General features: G+C 37.6%; 1 pseudogene; it reads right to left on the bottom strand.

Annotated features, from left to right (window-relative positions):
• Positions 1-18,068: 18,068 nt before the first annotated feature.
• On the bottom strand, positions 18,069-19,507 carry LOC114037564 (annotated as a pseudogene).
• Positions 19,508-19,776: the final 269 nt, after the last annotated feature.

Genomic DNA, 19,776 nt, shown 5'->3' with positions numbered 1-19,776 from the left:
CTCAGTAAGGTTGAATAGTTTACATTCATATGTGGAAAGATTATACATGCAACTCCTAAAAACTTTATTATTACCAGGGCAGCTAGAAGAACTCTCCATAAAATTCATAAGAGTAAGTTGATTGTGTTGAGATGATTTTAAAAAATAGTTGGACAAGAAAGATGAACACACTGGGGAAAAGGGGAAGGGAGAGGAAGAATGGAGAAATTTAATAAAAAAGAGACATGAAAGGAGGAGCTTTTACAGTGAGGGGGAAATGGTGGGAGGGAGGGATATGTTTGGCAATATAATATTTGTTAATTGTGCCTTAGTCTCTCTTTGAGATTTTACTCCTTCCTTATGTTGAAAGTATAAAGACTGAGGTGATCCCCTAATTAAATAAGTGGGACTAAAGCTATTATATGGACATAGTCTAAATAAATGTATATTTGGTTGAGTACAAATTCAATCTACTAAGCTTCATAAGATAACCTTCTCATTTAATATAAATGAATTTATTAAGTGCTCACTATATAACTAGAACTGTATTAAATATTAGACATACAAGTACAAAGGAGAGACTGTGCCTTCACCCAGTTTACATTCTAATGTAAACACATACATGGAAGGGTTAGCCTGAAAACAGTAAAATCCCAGGGTTAGTGAGTAGAACTAGAGAGTCATCAATTTTGGATACAACCTTATGGAAATAGTGGTAGTTTTTTCATATACATATATATGTATGTACATATATATATACACACATACATATACATATATAATTTATTTTTAACATTCTTTTAAAATTTTGAATTCCAAATACGCTCTCTCTCTGTGTCCTTCCCACTCCTCCCCCACCCGCTGAGAAGGCAAGCAATATGATATAAATTATACATGTAAAATAATGCAAAACACATCTCCATATCATTCATATTTCAAAAAAAGCAAGAAAAATAAAGAATGTGAGAAAGTTATACTTCAATTTGCTCTCAGAGTTTATCAGTTCTCTCTCTGGAGGTGGATTACATTTTTTCATCATGAGTCCTTTGGAATTGTCTTGGATCATTGTATTAATCAAAGTAGCCAAGTCTTTCATAGTTCATCATCATTACAATGTCACTGTTACTGTGCATTATGATCTCCTAGTTCTCACTTCAATTTGCATCAGTTCATATAGATCTTGCTATATTTTTTTTCTGAAACCACTCCCATCATGATTTTGCATAGCAAAATAGTACTCCATCACAATCATATGCCACAATCCATTCCTTAAATAATGAGTATCTCCTTGATTTCCAATACTTTGCCACCACAAAAAGAGTGCATATATATATATATGTATATATATATATATTTGTACATATATAATCTTTTCCTTTTTCTTGGATCTCTTTAGGTTACAGACTTAGTAGTGGTATTGCTGGGTCAAAGGGTATAGTTTGTTTTATAGCCTTTTGTGCATAGTTCCAAATTGTTCTCCAGAATGGTTGGATTAGTTCACTACTCCACCAACAATCAATGGGTTATTCTTGGCTATAATCCTAGCTCCTTTGCCTTCCTGAATACCATATTCCCAGCCCTCAACTCTTTTAATGTAGAAGTCACTAAATTTTGTGTAATCCTGACTGTGGCTCTACAATATTTGAATTGCTTCTTTCTAACTATTTGAAGTATTTTCTCTTTGACCTGGGAGCTCTGGAGCTTGCCTGTAATATTTCCTGAAGTTTTCATTTTGGATCTCTTTCAGAAGGTGATCAGTGTGGATTCTTTCATTTTCTAAGATACTGGAATATTTTTGATAACTCATTAGAATATGATTTCTAGGCTCTTTCTTTCCACATGACTTTTAGATAATCTGATAATCCCTAAATTACCTCTCTTTGATCTACTTTCCAGGGCAGTCATTTTCTGTTGAGATATTTCACATTTTCTTCTATTTTTTTCATTCTTTTGACTTTGTCTTGTTGTTTCTTGATGTCTTATGAAGTCATTAGCTTCCACTTGCCCCATTCAAATTTTTAAGGAGTTATTATCTTCAGTGGGATTTTGTACCTTTGTTATTTTTTTTTTCATTTGGCAAATTCTGCTTTTTAAAAGGTTCTTTTCTTCAGTGAATTTGTGTGCTTTTTTTGTCATTAGACCAATTCTGTTTCTTAAGGTATTATTTTCTTTAGTATTTTTGTACCTCTTTTATTAGTTATTAAGTTTCTTTTCATAATTATTTTGCAGCACTCTCATTTTATCGACAAGCACTCTCCCAAGCTTCAGACTTTTTTGTATTGCTATCTTCAGAGCTCATTCTGGGGTTCTGCAAGTTTTTGGTTCTTCCGGAATGGTGTGATCCTGGGAGAGCTATGGTCACTGGTCTCCTCATCTGCACTCTTGTCTTTACACAGGAAGGGCCTTTCCTCCCTTGTGGCTGACCACCAACACACCTTTCCACCCTGGAATTGCAACACAGAACTGTGTATCAGCAATACAATAGCCAATCAGTGGTGGCTATACCCAGTGCCAGTACAAGATCTCCTGTCATCTCTTTCTGACCAGTTGTCTGACTTCCGTACCATCTCTGGGTTTAAAGTTCCTGAAGCTGATGTTTTTTCTACCACTACACATGTTTGGGCTCCTAACAGACCTCCACTAGGCCTTCAACCTGGTGTTACAGGCCTCTTCTGACTACCTCTTAAGTTTTCTTAGACCAGAAAAATATCTCACCCCAACTCTAACTTTTTGTTGGCTCTGCTGCTCCACAATTTTATTTGAGGCTTTATTTTAAAGTTGTTTGGAGGGGAATGTTGAGAGAATTCAGCTTGGTGATTGCCCCTAATCTGCCATCTTGGCTCCACAATGGTAGTCTTGATTTCATTACTGTTCATGCAGTAAGAGGTGGAAAGTGAGGATGGGAGTGAGAGGTGAGAAATGCATCCCCAGCAATGGGACAGGAAGATGGTATAGTCAGAGGGCTGGGACAATATATAGTGAGTCTTTACTAATCAGTAGAGAATCAAGTTGGTGTTGTTCATTAATAAGACAAAGTTTTGTAGATGCTACAAATTTATATTTGAGAAATAAGTATTCTGCCTATAGTTCTCATTGCATGGAATATTGTTTTTTTTCTTATACTTAGTAATAGCTTGTAATGCTTCTTAACTACCCTTAATTTCACTTCTTCAATTTATCTTACATGTACTAGTTGGAAACTGCTTGTAATCAGAGCCCACTTAGCTTTCAGAGGAAACTGTGTTTCAGCTAATACCTCTCTCTGCAATTGCTTATAACAAAAATAAAAGTGTCTCTGGCAGATTTTACATAAAAATGCAGACTGAAGTTTCTTCCTAATTTTGCTCTTTTTGTGTTCCCCTGGTAGTTAATTTGCTTGTGAGATGAGATTGTTTTTTCCCCCCAGGCTTTCTCTCTTAAACTTTCCAATTGCTTCTGGTTTTCATTTTTCCTTCTTGCCCCTCTTCCTCCCCCCTCCATTGATTCATGGGCTCCTAAAACTTGGCTGCTGGGAGCCCTTATCACCCCTTATTAGCTATATAGGTGTCAGTTCAGCCCAAATTTGTGCACTGAATAAATTCCAGGAAGAGAACTAGCCCCAGAGAAGTTTCTAGGAACCTTTTACTCGGATGTTCTTTTTTTTTTCTCTATCTGTCTCTGGACTATGATCATATTTCTTGGGTCTTTATCCTGCCCCACTCTTGACATTGTCCCTCTCCAGGTGGCTGAGTAGAATTCATGTCTGCCACCTCTTTGGAGATTCAGTCTGAATGACTATTGCTGGGATGGGGGAATCAGAATCTACAAACTCAGTCTCTGAGTTACAGCCCTTTGAGTTGATCTATGCAAGTGATCCTAGTCATATAAAATGAGGCTGGGGCAAAATGGAGATGCTGTGTAGAATTTCAAATTATTTAAGTTCTCTGACACTATTTAATGATACTTGAAACCTCATGATGTGTTTCTTTCTTCTCATAGTACGTGTTCTGCTTTAGTGGCATAACTAAATATCTAAATAACTAAATTGATATCATCGTGCCCTTGCATTGAACCTATGAATCCCTGTCCTACTATTCATGACCCAGGACTCTCAAATACCATACTACTTGCTCCTATCTAGTGAGAGTTAGCAAGAACATGTATGGGAATAAAGCTTGTCAGCTTCATTACCCACTCCTTGTGATCCTGCCCAAACTGTGTGCATTTCAAGACCCTTGTATGGTTACCTCTTGCTCCAAGGGGTTGGCTTCACACTGACTCCCATCTACCAACTACAATGAGCTTTCGCTCCTTTCTAATTTTTCCCTAAAGTTCTATGCCTACTCTGCGCCACCCCAAAGGCAGGAAGACAAACTGAAAACATCTTTATTTTGAATCCTGTAGTCTCCTTTTGAGTCCTGAAAAACAATTATACATACCTCTCTTTTTCATTTCTTTTTTCCCACAAAAAAGGCATTCTTCTTCATTATCCTACCAATTAAAACACCCACAAAATATTAATTCACTTTTCCACTATTTTCTTTTTCCTTTTTCAACTACTATTGAAGAAAATAAACAAACAACCAAACAGATCTTGTACTCATGAGATTCTTTAGCCTGTTGATACTGTCTTTCCCTTGTTGTTGTCACTCTAATAATATGTAGATTCTTAAAAGAAAATGGCCCCACCACAGAAATACGTATACTCATGTTCTGTTTCTCTCTGTCTAAATAGTTTGTTTCTGTGGCATCTTCTTCTGACTCATGGAAACTTCCTTTATGTGTGCTATGTCATCTCTGTGCCATCTCCTCATCTCTTCCTGTCTTGCCCTAGCCACTTGAAAACAAAAATTGCATTTCTTGGTCTTCCATTACTATCTGAAAATATTTAACTTTCATTTTTTAAAGTCAGTTTTCAGATGGAATATCCTGCTAACCTCTGTTTTTTTTTTTGAATGAATGATTTGCATTTTTCTCCTTTTCCTTAATATCCAGTTACCAGCTTTGATGTTTCAACTCATTTCTGAAGGCTATGTAATCTGGGGATGCCAGTCAATGTCCTCTGCTCTTTAAGGCTAGTTTGATACTCCAATGCTTTTCAATCTTCCATTATTTCTTTGCTATCACTTCTCAACCACTCTGGAGAGTCAAAATTGTTTTGTTGTTCTTTCAAGGTTTAGAACTCATTATCTTCCTTTTAAAAAATGGGACAATATTTGCCCTTCTCCAATTCTGTGATTTGGCTTAAATTGTCTACACTGACTCAGGAGTCACAGCTGAAAATTCTTTCAGTATCTGAGGATGAGGTTCATCTGGCCCAGGAGACAAAAATTTGTTTTTTGTTAATCCCCTCCTCACAATTGCACAATTAGTTTGTATATGTTTGGTATTTATTTATCTCTTAATTCTTCTTGATTGACATTAACTCTTGGTAATTTGACAGCTATAAAAGGTTCTTTTCCTTAGTGTCAAGAAAAATTCCATGGATATGCCTTACATCCTCTCCTGTCTCACACCAAATTCTTTCACCAATTTGGCCAATTCAATAATCATTCATCATCTGTTTATCCCTGCTGGGTTATACCTCATTCCCCACCCAACTAGTACAGGTTTGTAGGTTGAATTTCTAAGGAGGTAACTTATATTGAATTCTACTTTTGTGTGACTGCCTTTCAGTTTATACTAGTAACACTACTGCCCAAGCCTAGTGCTGTGTTTCCTATTAACAGTGAACCAATAGACACAATTAGCTTTTAGCAAAGATATTTGCTCAGATGGCATAGTAAGAATGGAAGTACTTAAGCATTCCTTATGTAAACCTTGAGTCCACTCTTCTATAAATTTGTGCACCACCCGTAAGATGAGCGGACACAAACTTACATACAAAACAAGTGCATGATGTATGTGTGGCAAAGACAACTCACAACTCCTGGTACTACGAGACCTGGAAGACTTTTCTAGCTTTGTGGAGTCCTCATGCTGGATTCCAAGGGGTTACTCTTCTCCACAGTCACTCTTGATTTCCAAAGGCATCTTTGATCCCTCGCTTGGATGACTGTCTCTTTCTACCTGTCTCTTTCTAAAGTGTTTGTCTCTGTGACACCTGACTGACTCAGGGAAACTTCGTATCTGTGTAGGTAGTGTCACCTAGGTGCCATCTCTTCTCCTCTACACTAGATACCATGTTGCCTACTAGTCCTGGACTGCAAGCTGATGATATTTTGAATTGTCAGATAACATGTCATCCACTCTGATGTTCGATGTCATGAATGATGGGAAAAGTGGAATGGAAGAAAGAGAAGTTTCCTTTTGTGCAGGAGTTTTGTTCTGTCCCAGCTTCAAGCCATAACTGTATCAAACTTCTTAGGGTTTGAATACAGCCCCTAGATAAGTGGCTATTTTTTTTTCATTCATCAGTCAATAGCGTTTTTCCACTGTGATTGTGCAGGGAGTAGTTAGCCCTTCATAAAGGAATCAAGATATAGATAGACCTTTTAACATTAAATTGGAGGAAAGAAATTATTATACCATATCCACTCTCTTAGCTTGCTTGCCTAACTGAAATACTTCCTCCCCCCTTTTATTCTTCACTTTACACCCTCCTCTTCTGGTCCCTATTCTTTGATCCTCCTTTTCCCTTTTCCTTTTTCACAGAAGTCAGAAGTAGAATCTGGACCAGAAGATTTCTCTCCAAATACTACTCCACTTCACTCAATATTCCCCATGCCAAATTGAATCACTGGTCTCTTTTACAATTCCAAACCTCTTGAAATGAACAATTTCCTTCCTTCTATTTTTTTAATGTCTTCTCCCACTCCTCCACCCCAAGCCTTATTCTCTCAACAGTTTATGTTCTCTTACAATAGTTTATGATTCAACATGCATTCTTCTATGAAAGAATCTCAAAATGATAAGTAGTTAGTTTAGTTTCCAATAAACACCCATGAGCAAAGATAAACATCTGAGCCTTATACAAACCATTTGCACTTGATTGGGGTAAAAATATTGGATGAAAGGGGAAAAAAATTACAAGGATAAGCTTCCAGCTAAGACTTCCAGTTTTTTTTTTAATTGAAGAAGTAACAATATCAAAGAAACAATTTTTCAAGTGAATTCTGTCATTTTCATTTTTCTACATTTCATGATTGTCTCTATGATAAAAATAAACAAATGGAAAACTATTTTTAAATATCCAATGATTTTAAACATCTCACAGTTCAGAATGCCCTCTTCCGTCTCTTTACCTCTCTGAATGTTCTCGTGTGCCCTTTGAGGATAAGCACAAGGGTTAGCTTTAGCCTTGGTAAACCATTCCTTACTCCTTCTGGACCACAACTTGCTCTTGGGCAAATGATTTACACTTTCTTTTAACAGAGGCCATGGAGTTTGAAAATTTTAGGGTTACAATCCTTCAAGAGAGTTACAGGGCATCCAGTTGTTGAGATTAAAAACCATATTTCTTCTCTTTAGAGAGGTCTTTCTTCCATTTTTACTCAGCTTTTTTTGACCTCACTGATTCTTTGTAATACAGAGTCAGCCTCTTTTCTCTCTTATACATGGGATGAAGTTTTCTTGCCTTAGGACTTAGGTTTGTTTCTATTTGTTACCTGACCTCTTTGTCTCGAAGTTGAAGTTGCTATTTCCTTTTGGGATGTGTGTGTGTGTGTCTGTGTTTCAAGATGGATCTTCCTGTCTCACCCAGGTTGGAAGTATAGTGACTACCCACAGACCCAGGCAGACTTTGATTTGTATGGGGGACTTGACTTGTTCCATTTCCATCCTGGGATGGTTCACCCCTCCTTAAGCAACCTAATGGCCAGCCAGGCCCCAGGGGCCCACAATATTGCTGCCAGTCTTGCCATAGATACATGATTGGCTTAGCTTACTCAAGCTCAGAACTCTCGATTCCAAATAGGGATTACAAGAGCGCACAACCATACCTGGAACTGGTTATTTTTTAAGCTATGTTTGGATTATCTACATATATTATTCTAAGTGATATAAAACAGTCTTGAAAAGAAGTGTGGTATAGTGGATGGAAAGCCAACATTGCACTCCTAGGTTCAAGTCTGCCTTTAACACTAACTGTGGGATTATGAGTAAGTCATTATTTGTCTCAGTGTCACAAGCAACTAAATCTAGATATTCCAGATGATTTCTCAAGCTTGTTTTAATTTGCATTTCTCTAATCAATAACGATTTAGGGCATCTAGAGTAGGGGAGAGGGGAGGGAATAAATAAAAGGAATAAAAAAAGAAATTTACATGATAAATAATATGTGCTTAAAAGGAATAGCAAATAGATTTGCAGTTTCATGTGCAATCATCTTTTTTATTATAATATGTTGTAGAAATGCTTGCTTTATTCTGTAAGTTAAAAATAAAATAAATAAGTGTGAAAAAATAATTACAGCTGAATTACGTATTCACATGGGGAAATCCCACATGAGGTAATGCCCTCTGCTAGTGCAGGTCAGTAACTTCTCTGCAATTTATAATCTTCAAGAGCCAGTTAAAACATTGAAAGTGACTTATCCCTAGTCACACACTCAATATATGTCTTTTATAAGATTTCTTTTTTTTGGGGGGGGGCTAGACAATGGGGTTAAGTGACTTGCCCAGGGTCACACAGCTAGTAAGTGTTATGTGTCTGAGGCCAGATCTGAACTCAAGTCCTCCTGAATCCAGGGCCGGTGCTCTATCCACTGCACCACCTAGTAGTCCCCTTTATAAGATTTGAACCTAGATTTATAGTTTCTAATCCAAGTCTTTGTTCACTTTGCCATCTTGACTTTTAGCCACTACATCTAACCCTGGCAAGTCCCTGTGCTCTGCAAAAGTTTTACCCCACAACTTGAGCTAGAGATGTTGGTTCCTGTACCCTTTCCTTCATTCGTTCCTGTTCAAAATTCTTTTAAAAAAATTTCACAGCTCACTTTGGCCCCTTGGTCAGGAAATAATGTCAATTTGTTTACCAGTTTATCAGTTTTATTCAATATTTATTCAGCTGCTTGCCTGTGTGTTCTTTCAGTGTTAATTCATGTCTGCTTTGGACTGTTTGCATGCTTTTGAGAAGAGAGATCCCCTTGTACAAAGGTCTAGCTTTAAGTGTTCTTCTCTATGAATTCATTTCACATTTCCCAAAAGATATTTTTTGCATAAGTCTGAATTCATATGTACTCCCATGTATACATGAGCTATGTCCATTCAACAGAACAACAAAAATGCAAATAGCAATGTCCATTTGAACTACATGAGCCTTAGAATACCTTCCTATGCTAAGATTATGTGTCTCTATCTAGGTCAGAGGTGAACCCGAGGTAACACCAGGAAAATTAAGGGAATTGGAGGAGTCATAACTCTAAGTTTTTGAATCATTGTGTACACCAGTTTTATTTTCCATGTTATTGTGTTATGATAAAATTTTGTAGGTTTAGCTTTCTAAAAACCAAAGCATAAGAAGAAATAACTTACAAGCATGGTAGCTCTGAAAGTTGCATGTTGAGTTTATTGTAGATTTATGAAGGAATTGTAGATTTATGATGGAATACTGTTGTGCTATAGGAAATGATGAAGAGGTTGGTTTCATAAAAAACCTGGGGAAAACTTGTATGAACTGATACAAAGTGAAGTGAGCAGAACCAGGAGAACAATTTGTGCAGTAACAGCAATATTATAAAGATGCTAAACTTTGAAAGATTTGGTGACTTAAGTCAACACAATCACCAACCACAATTCCAAAGGACATATGATAAAATATGACATCCACCTCCACATAGAGAACTAATGGACTCAGAGTGCAAATTGAACTATATTTTTTTCTCTTTCTTTTTCTTACTTTTTTTTTCTGGAATGTGACTAATGTGAAAATGTGTTTTGTATGAATGGAGTCAGAAAAAAAAAAAAACCTCATCTTCCTGAGTTCAAATCTGGCCTTAGTCTTCCTGAGTTCAAATCTGGTCTTAGAATCTAGCTATGTGACCCTAGGCAGGTCACATAACCCTGTTTACTTCAGTTTCCTTATCTGTGAAATAAGTTGGCTAAGGAAATGACAAAATGCTCCAGTATCTTTGCCAAGAAAACTCCAAAATGAGGTCATGAAGAGTTGAACAAGACTGAAACAACTAAACAACAACAAAGAGTCTATTTTATACACAAGTGATGGAGAGTCTGAATAACTCACCCAGAGTTACATAGCAAGTACTTGTTGAACTCAAACTCAGCTCTTTTGACTTAAGGCTCAGTGGACACTCCATTTCCTTCTTCTGATGTGTCAATAAATCTGTGATCTCACTGATGTAGTCACTCCTTCTAAATACAGCGAAGACATAGATACTTCCTTTATGCTTGTCTATCCTGTGAGGCTATTGTTCATGCCCTCCCATTATTCCGGCACAAAGTTTCAAATTCATGTTATATAACCCAATATGGATCCTAAGAAGAGCTATAAGAAGTCATCTTCTCCCTTCCTCCCCCAACATCCCTCTGCCCCCTGTTCCTTTGTAGAAGTGAAGAATCATGGCTGTCCAATATTGAATGTAATATCAGATTTGGGGACAAGTAATTAAGTTTGACAGAATTTATTTTTTTGCCTTTCTTCCTGTCATGATACTTTATCATGAAGATTTGCTCTCTGAGATGATGTAGGAGAAACATACAGTGGCAAATATAGATGACATAAAAACAGAAGATAGCACTAAAATTATTTTTAAAAATAACATATAGTAAACCAAATATACTATATACCATACATATAACATAAGTACATAAAATAGGTATATCACACACATAGATACATGAATATAACAAACACTCTTACCTATCAAAGCACATTATTGTGCTCTGGATGATAACTGTTGAAATAGAACTTTGGAATACATTTTAATAGCCTGTTTTCCAGAAAGTAAAGTTGTGAAAACAGAATACCTGGAATGGAAATATTCTAACTACAACTGTAGCTTCCCAGCAGGAGTAGCTTGGGATAAGAGCAAGATATTCTAAATTCCACTTGCAACTAGGTCCCAACCAATATAATACCACAAGGCCCCATACAGTATGGTGAAAACGAATGAATGAAAATAATTCTCCTTGGAAGCCATGGAGTTTAATTAGCTCTTTATATGCTCTATAATAATTGGCAGCATTCAGATTGTTGACAGCTTCTCTTTCTGGCTTCTTTCTTCCTTCCCTGCCTTTCTCTGGAGCTTCTTTCAAAAGAAGATCAAAGTCTCCATAGCTGAGTGAATGCTAATGGTGAATGCATTTGTTTGAAAAGCTGGAAGTCCCTCCAAATCAGTAAAGAGAAGTTTATTTTTTCCACCAAAACCTGTCGGCTTGTAAATGTATTTGACAATATTAGTGAGACTATCTGTTTTGTTTTTTTTAAGAGAAAAGGCAGGCACACTCACTTTAACATGGATGGAGTCACCATTGAATCATAGGTTACTTAACCCTGGTGACCCCCCCCAAAAAATTGGGACTTGGAACCTTAGCTTTGCCATGGAGTTAATGAGTCTCTCCCTCATGCATATGCACTCACTTTCACATTGTTCAGGAGCTGAGTTGGAGCCTGGGACTCCCACCACCCGAGATTGGGAAAATGATGAAAGCTATTTGTTGGGGCGGATATGGCCCTGGCAGGTGGGAGGTATTTGCCATTACAACTTGGAAAGGAAGAATGGGATATGTTCCAGTGAACAAAGGCTTTGCCTATATTCTTCATGAAGAAAACATGCTCTATATTGTATTTTAAAAAGAAACTGGGGAAAAGCTTGGTTTGAGAACATTTCCAAAGCCATGTTAAAACAGATTCACAGAAAAGAAACCCAGAAGTCTTAGTGATGGGATTATCCTAAGATTAGTTATCAATACAAAAAGGAATCTCCTTTCTGAGACATTTGCTGAATTTCACTCTGCTTTCTCCACACACTTGTTGTATGTGTATTAGTAATAGGATTCCTAGTGTTAGATTAAAAAATACATTTTTATGCTATGTAGTGCCCTATCATTCAATTTACAAATTTAACAAGCATTTATTAAGATATTAAGGTGGCACAGCGGATACAGCACTGTCCTTAGAGTCAGGAGAAACTGAGTTCGAATCAGACCTCAAACACTTACTAACTGGGCAAGTCATTTAGTCACATTTGCCTCAATTTCCTCATATATACAGTGAGTTGGGGAAAGAAATGGCAAACCACTCCAGTTTTGCCAAGAAAACCCCAAATGGGGTTATGGGGAGTCAGACACAACTGAAATAACTCAACAACAGCAGTAGCACCATGGAAGGTGTGATCGGACAAACTACTATTGCAATGCCCAAGATAGTACCTATACTGCCTAGTATACAAAGCAGCATTTGTTGTTTTCATTATATTGGTTTTTTTCCACTTAATAGTATTTTTTTTCTAATTGTATGTAAAAATAGTTTCCAACATTTACTTTTACAAGATTTTGAGTTTCAATTTTTTTCTCCCTCTCTTTCCTTCTCTCTCTCCAAGATGATGTGCAATCTGATATAGGTTATGCACATGCAATACTATTAGACTTAGTTCTACATCAGTTATGTTGTGAAAGAAGAATCAGAACAAGAGGGAAAAATCAAAAGAAAGGAAAAAAAAGAGAGAAAATAGAATGTTTTGATCTGCATTCGGACTCCATAGTTCTTTCTCCAGATGTGGATGGCATTTTCCATCATTAGTCTTTTGAGATTGTCTTGGAAAATTGTATTGCTAAGAAGAGCTAAGTCTATAAATGTTGGTCATCACACAGTGTTGCTGTTACTGTGTATAGTGTCCTCTTGGTTTTGCTCACTTCACTCAGCATCAGTTCATGTAAGTCTTTCCAGGTTTTTCTGAAATCTACCTGCTCATCATTTCTTATAGAGTAATAGTATTCCCTTGCTTTCATATACCACAACTTGTTCAGCCATTCCCTAATTGGTGAGCATCCCCTCAATTTCCAATTCTTTGCCACCACAAAAAAGAGTTGCAATAAATATTTTTGTACATGTGGGGTTTTTTTCCCCTTTTTTATGATCTCTTTGGGATACATAGCTAGTATTGGTATTGCTGGGTCAAAAGGTATACACAATTTTATAGCCCTTTGTGCATAGTTCCTAATTGCTCTACAGAATGATTGAATCAGTTCACAACTCCACCAACAATGCATTAATGTTCCAATTTTCCTGTATCTTCTTCAACATTTATCATTTTCCTTTTTTGTCATATTAGCCAATCTGATAGGTGTGAAGTGATACTTTAGAGCTGTTTTAATTTTAATTTGCACTTCTCTAATTAATAATGACTTAGAGCATTTATATGACTATAGTATTTACATTATATTGTTAAAAATGGATCTACCAGCTAGGAACTGGGTGGGATGGACGTAACCTTTATCAAATTTTCAGATGACATAAAGCTAGGAGGGATAGCTAACACACTAAATGACCAAGGCCAGATATGAAAAATCTTGGCAGGCTAGAAAATTGTACTGAATCTAATAAGTTAAAATGAAAAAGGATAAACATAAACTTATTAATTATATTGCTGAGCTTCACGATGACAAAATGGGGATAGCATGGATAGGCTATAGGGTATAGAAAAAGAACTTTGGATCTTAGGTGCTTATAAAAATCAATTGGAATAACTATATGATATCATAGCTTCTTACCAGAGAGAGGGGGATGGAGGGAAGAAAGGAAAAAAAAGGAAAAAAAATACAATGAAATGAGAGTTTGGGGATTTGCTTTGCTTTTTTATTTAGGGCTACAGGTCATTCTTCTTGCACATTTTTGTTGCCTAAAAGACTGCTTTCTATTAATATTAACCTCATCTTACCAAAACTTATTCTATGGAATGTGAAAATTTACTTAAAGCCTTAGAAATTATTTAGGTTAGAAGCCAAAGGAAGAAATTAAACTGTTTCTGATTCCTTAGTGACATATAAATCTTTCCCCTCAATTAAGCTCATTTGTGAATCCTCTAAATGTAGTTTAATCTGCAACCTGATTTAGTTTATCTATAAAGTTTCTTTGTCAAAGCTTGTTTCCTTAGGGACTGTGTGAGCTTATGACTCTATTTAGCTAAGTCGGTTCAAATTTTATGACCTTAAAAGAATAATGCTATTATGATTTTTTTTCTTTTCTTTAACACTTCTGGTCTAAGAGGAATGTACAAGATCACAATACATAAAAGAATTATACCTCTGTCATTCTGACATAATTTTATCTATAAGAAAGCCTGTTAGAATTTTAATAATTATTCAGGTTTTCTCTGAAGCCTGAATCTATTCTTGAGAATAATAGTGAAACCTTAGTTTTTTACCTCTATAATCTCTGCATGGCAGTAAATATATTTTGGCAGCAGTTAGCTACTATATGTACTTAGAGAGGAATTATTTTTCTTATAACAAAAGCTAATGAGACCTTGACTGGCATTAACAGAAGTATAACTTCCAAAAATAAAGAGGGGGCAGTACCATTGTGCTCTGCCTTGATCAGATCTGTGTTTGAGGGGTCAGCTAGGTGGCGCAGTGGATAGAGCACCAGCCCTGGAGTCAAGAGGACTTGAGTTCAAATCCGGCCTCAGACACTTGACACTTACTAGCTGTGTGACCCTTGGCAAGTCACTTAACCCCATTACCTAGCAAAAAAGAGACAAAAAAAGAACTGTGCCCAATTCTGGGCACCACTTTCTAGAAAGGGCATTTATATTGAGAAAGCATTAAGGTGTTAAGAGGAGGAGAAAAATTGTGAAGGGTCTTGAGAACATGTCAAATGAGGATCAGTAATGGAACTGGGGATGTGATTGAGGATGTAGTTTGGAGAAGAGAAGGCTCGGGGGAAAATGATAACTCTTCCAGTGTTTGAAAAGCCATGATGTGGAAAGGAAATTAGATTTGTCCTTCTTGGCACCACAGTGAAGAAGTAAAATTATTCAGTAGAAGTTACAAGGAGACACACTAGATACAGCTTAATTCAGGAGGAAATCTCACTCAAGTATTAGAGTTATGAATGTCTAAGGGAAATGCCCAGCCTTAGGAGGTAGTGAGTTTCCCTTTGTTGTAACTCTTCAAGCAAAAGCTGGATATACACTTCTGCTATGTTTTGATAAGATGGCCCATGAGAATCCTTCTAACTCTTTGATTCTGTGGTCTACAGTACCCCTAGCATTCCAGGGTAAGTTACTGCCTCAGTAGACTAAATGAAGTCCTGATTAGTTGTGTTATATAAATATTAAAATACCCATATATGCCTACATTTAATAGGTATATATGTGTGCATGTGTCTATGTGTTTATGTATATGCCAGGTGGATTTACATTTTTAAAACTTAAACTACACTAAGACTTTTGAGATACCCTATAGATATGTGTTTATGCATGTATATTTATACGAGTTTTATTTTTCACATCTCCAGTAATGTTAGGAACATGAATGTGTATATTATTAGTATAGAATATTATATACTGTAGAGTAGTCAAAAGTTGTCATAAGACAAGGCATTAATCATTTGCCAATTACCATTTATTAACTGTCTATTGCACCACTGGCCATCAACATTTCAGAAAGCTTCTTGACTCCATCCGTATGTTCTCCTGATAACAATGGGAAGCCATGTTCAATGAAGGGGCCTATATCTACAATATAGATATTCAATTTGACGGCCATGTGTAGTCATAGGAATGGATTCTATCCATCCATTCATTTGTTTGTGCTTTTGTTTCAAAATGCTTTGTAGACAAAATTCTTCTAGTTACATTTTATTGGTAGTTAGATCCACCCCACAATTGAATTAATGGCTGTTTTGGTTTGGTAAAAAACGAAGAACAATGGATTAATGAAAGACATAGGAATATTTTTGGGGCCACATGATACAAATTATTCTGTAAATGATCATTTTCTTCAAAACACACTTTCACCTGGGTCCATGGAGCCTAAATTAAATCACTGAATCTTAGAGGTGGATATGAAGTGAACCAGAATCTTCTTCAAAGCATACCCATCAAGTCACCATCTAGTCTCTACTTGAAGAGCTTCAGTAAAGGAGAGATTAATATCTCCCAAGGAAGTCCCATTCATTTTTGGCAGGGAGGAATTTATTCCTTATAACCATCTTAAATATTCCTCTTTACAATTTCTATCCATCACTACTAGTTCTGACCAATGGGGTTAAGCAAACCCACTGTGTGATCTTTCATTCTGGTACAGTAGAGGGACCACTAACATAGGAGTTGAGAGGCTATATGTCCAAATCCAACTTCTGATGAATATTATCTCTCTGAAATTGAAGTCAGTCACTCTACCTCTTGGGGTCTCAGTTTCCTCATGTGTAAAATTGGTAAATTGGATTAGATGACATCAGAAGTACCTTCTAGACTTTTTATCCTTATTATCTAATGATTCTTTACTTCACTCCATTATTCTCTTTGAGTATAATGATCATTATGAGTCATCATCTTCAATATTTATGTAAATCTATGATCTGACTGGTTCAAGCACTCCCTCTATCAATGCACATCCCAGGCTACACATATTTTAATCAACTATGATGAATGAAAAAGCATTTACTAAGCACTAATTATTGGCTAGATGTAGAGCTAAGTACTGGAGATACAAATGTAAGATAGAAAATCAGTTTCTGAACCCAAGGAGTTCATAAATTTTAGTGGGGGAAAAACAGATAAAAAGAAGCTAGAAGGGAGGGAGTGGGGACATAATGACATGGTGTAGAGATTGCCAGGAAAAGATCCAGGCAAGAAAATAAGAAGGTTCACTCTCAGATCCAGATCACGAGAGTGATCCTATGATCAGAGGCCAAGGTTCTTGTGGGAGGAGGATGATGAGGTTGAGGATAATGCCTTGAATGTAGGCAGCATGGAGTTTGGAAATGGTCTGGCACATTGCGAACCACAGCACTCTTGCCTAGGTCTTTACCTAATTTCTCCATGTAGGATCTATCTAGCATTTTGCAGAGCCTCCTTTGACTCCCTTAACATTTCATGGATGCCAGCTTTGCACTCTGACTATCTGTCTATTGTTGCCTAGACATAGAAGAGATTCCATCTGGCAGGACCAGCAGGAGCAGGCATAGAAGGAAGCCCTTCTCCCTCAATATTCTATCTTTTTATATAAAGAAAAGAAGTTCTTTTTTTTTAATTTTGTGGAAAATAGCAGCAGAAACGGAGGCCACAGATTCAGAAAACTCATGAAAAAGGTCATTTCCTTAAAAAATATTGTATATGTTTGTATCACGCCTTCCCCTCCCCAAGAGCCTTTTTCTAGGAATTTTCTTCTTTCCCCCATGTTACCTCCCCAACCCTTACTAACTTCTCACTTTCTTCTTCCTTTTGCTTCTATTTGCTTTCTATTCTACTTCTATCTAACACCATTTTTCTTTCTTTTTTTGTCACCATTTGTCACTTTTTGTCTCCTGAGACAAAAGACCTGTCCCCGTCCCTTCATTCCTTCTTCCCAGCATGACAAAACAAACCAATATGTTCTCTATCTTTTTATTCCTGGAACTCGATAACCTTTTCCTCCTAATATACTCTCCCAAGAACTTGAGGTTTCCCCCAGTCCATTCCCATACAAAGAAAGGTATAGCTTTTCTAAGACTCCTAACAAATTCCCACCCACCCTACCCCAACTGATAGAGCTTTTGTTGATAGAACCTTTCCTATAATTTCCTCATGCTATGATAAAATCATCTTCTCTTATATTACCCTTTTTACTACTTACATCTTACACCAACCTCATGGGATAATCTAACTTTTTCCAGGAAAGAGCTTTCCCTCCCTCCCCTGGGGTCTTTTACTCTAGAATACAGAAATATTTTCTTTCATCATCCCAAGGAAAGACTTGATAATCCCCTGATCAGGGTCTTATCCCATGTGGCCCTCTAGGTTCCCAAGTGCAGCCATTTGACTGAATCCAAACTTCACAAAACAAAGCTGGTCTAACCCTTTCTTATTGCCCAAGGAAAACCTGAGCAGCTGATCTTTTAGTGTTAACTCTCTTGGAAGCAGAAAAGTCCCTTTCCCTTATCAACTTCTCCTTGGGGAAAGAGGATCCTTTACGATCCCCTTCTGCCAGTAATCTCCTCACGTCACCCTATACCCCCTCCTCCAGGTAGTGGAAGAGGACATTGAATTCTGACACACTGGCATCAAGGACATTCTCTGCTGTGGTCTTGTGCTCTTTGAGGTGGTGTTGAATGGTAAGTTTACAGACAAAGAGCACATCCCAGGAAAGAACCATGGTTGAGTCGAGCCTGAAAGTACAGGTTGAGGTGGTCATGTAGGGTAGACTTCTGCATGAAGCATTTGTCCCAAATACTACAGGAGTGTGAAGACACTTTGGTGGATGTTCGTGTGATGGTTGAGGTTACTGCTATAGTTGGAGCTGTTTCCCACGTTTAGGGAATGTAAAGATGAAAGTGCTGGGCTCTCATGTGGAATGTGAGCCTTTCTTCATTCTGAAACATTTCTGAACACTTTATACACGTGATGTCCTTCAGTGGGTTTCCTACTGAGGAACTCCCTGGTATAGTGCTTCTAATGCCCCCGTAACTCCCACTAACTCCACTGGCCTGGGACATAGTGGCTCCTTCTAGAGCTTCATCTCCCAACCTGAGGGTAATGCCGTACCCTATTAGACCTCCAGGAAACAGTAACAGACCTTCCCTTTCTGTGTCTTCTGTCAAGTTTTAAAAGTCTTTCACCACCTTCTGGGGTGCTGTGCTATCATCAGTGGCATCAACAGTTGTTTTGTTTTTTTTATGATCTTATTAATGAGAAGTCCACTACTCCCTCTGAAGCCAAGACCGTCTCCAAGGTTAAGGTTCTCCCCAAGTCCAAGGCTCCCTCCAAGGCCAAAGTTCTACTCAATGACTCCAGAAAAAAATAAGTATCTGTACCACCCCCGATGATGATTCTACCTTGGCAATGAAGATATCTGACACATCCTCCTCTTCATCTTCTTCTATCTTTAGTTCAAGGCTTTCATCTAGGGTAAGTTCTAGCTTCACTGGCCAGAGAAAAGGAGGTATAGGAGATGGTGGGTGGGGTTTGAGAGCTGACTTTGGGATTCAGGCAGGTGGGAGGAGTGACTTGGTAGAACTGAAGCTAATCAATCCAATCTCTTCACTAACTCCATCTTCTTTCAGGCCAATCTTGGACTCAATGAATTGGCTCAGGGAATTTTTTCATTTCTCTACCATATGCTCCATTTGGAGGTGGGAGACAACGGTTATGTAGTTGACAATGTCATGGACAGCAGACTCCAGAGCCCCAGTATAGCAGGAGAAGAGGAGGTCTGCCATGATTCTGGCATTGTGCAGGAGTGACACATTGAGATTGAGAAAAAACTAGTCATGAAGAAATGGGGAGCAGGCTGCCAAGATCATCTTGTAGCCCCAGAACTTGAGACTGCTGGCCATGATGGTGACATCACAGAAGTACTCCCTCTTCCCAGAGCTGGTTCATATTTCACAGGGTGGCAGCCTCATGCCCTGGGAAGTGGAATCACAAGATTTCCACTCCAGATGCCATGGTGTTGAGTGTGCTGGGGAAAGTTTCCTGGCTCAGTTCCCCCCAATATTTTTGCTAATGTTCCTCTTCCCCCAGATACTAGTCTCTCATTCCCACCCCGCCAGAAAGAACTCAGGCTTTCCCCTGCCCTACAACCCTCAGACTCATTTCACCTTCCCAATGGGCCCTCTATCCTCACAATTCAACCTTTGCTGAATAGATAAGGCAGATCACAGTACTTAGATAAACAGGAAGCCTCTCATTTAAATCCTTCATCTAAAAATGAAGAT

Source organism: Vombatus ursinus, unplaced genomic scaffold (assembly GCF_900497805.2).
Source record: "Vombatus ursinus unplaced genomic scaffold, bare-nosed wombat genome assembly UNPS02010461.1, whole genome shotgun sequence".
Classification (NCBI taxonomy): Eukaryota; Metazoa; Chordata; class Mammalia; order Diprotodontia; family Vombatidae; genus Vombatus; species Vombatus ursinus.
This window is presented reverse-complemented; position numbering and strand designations above follow the sequence as displayed.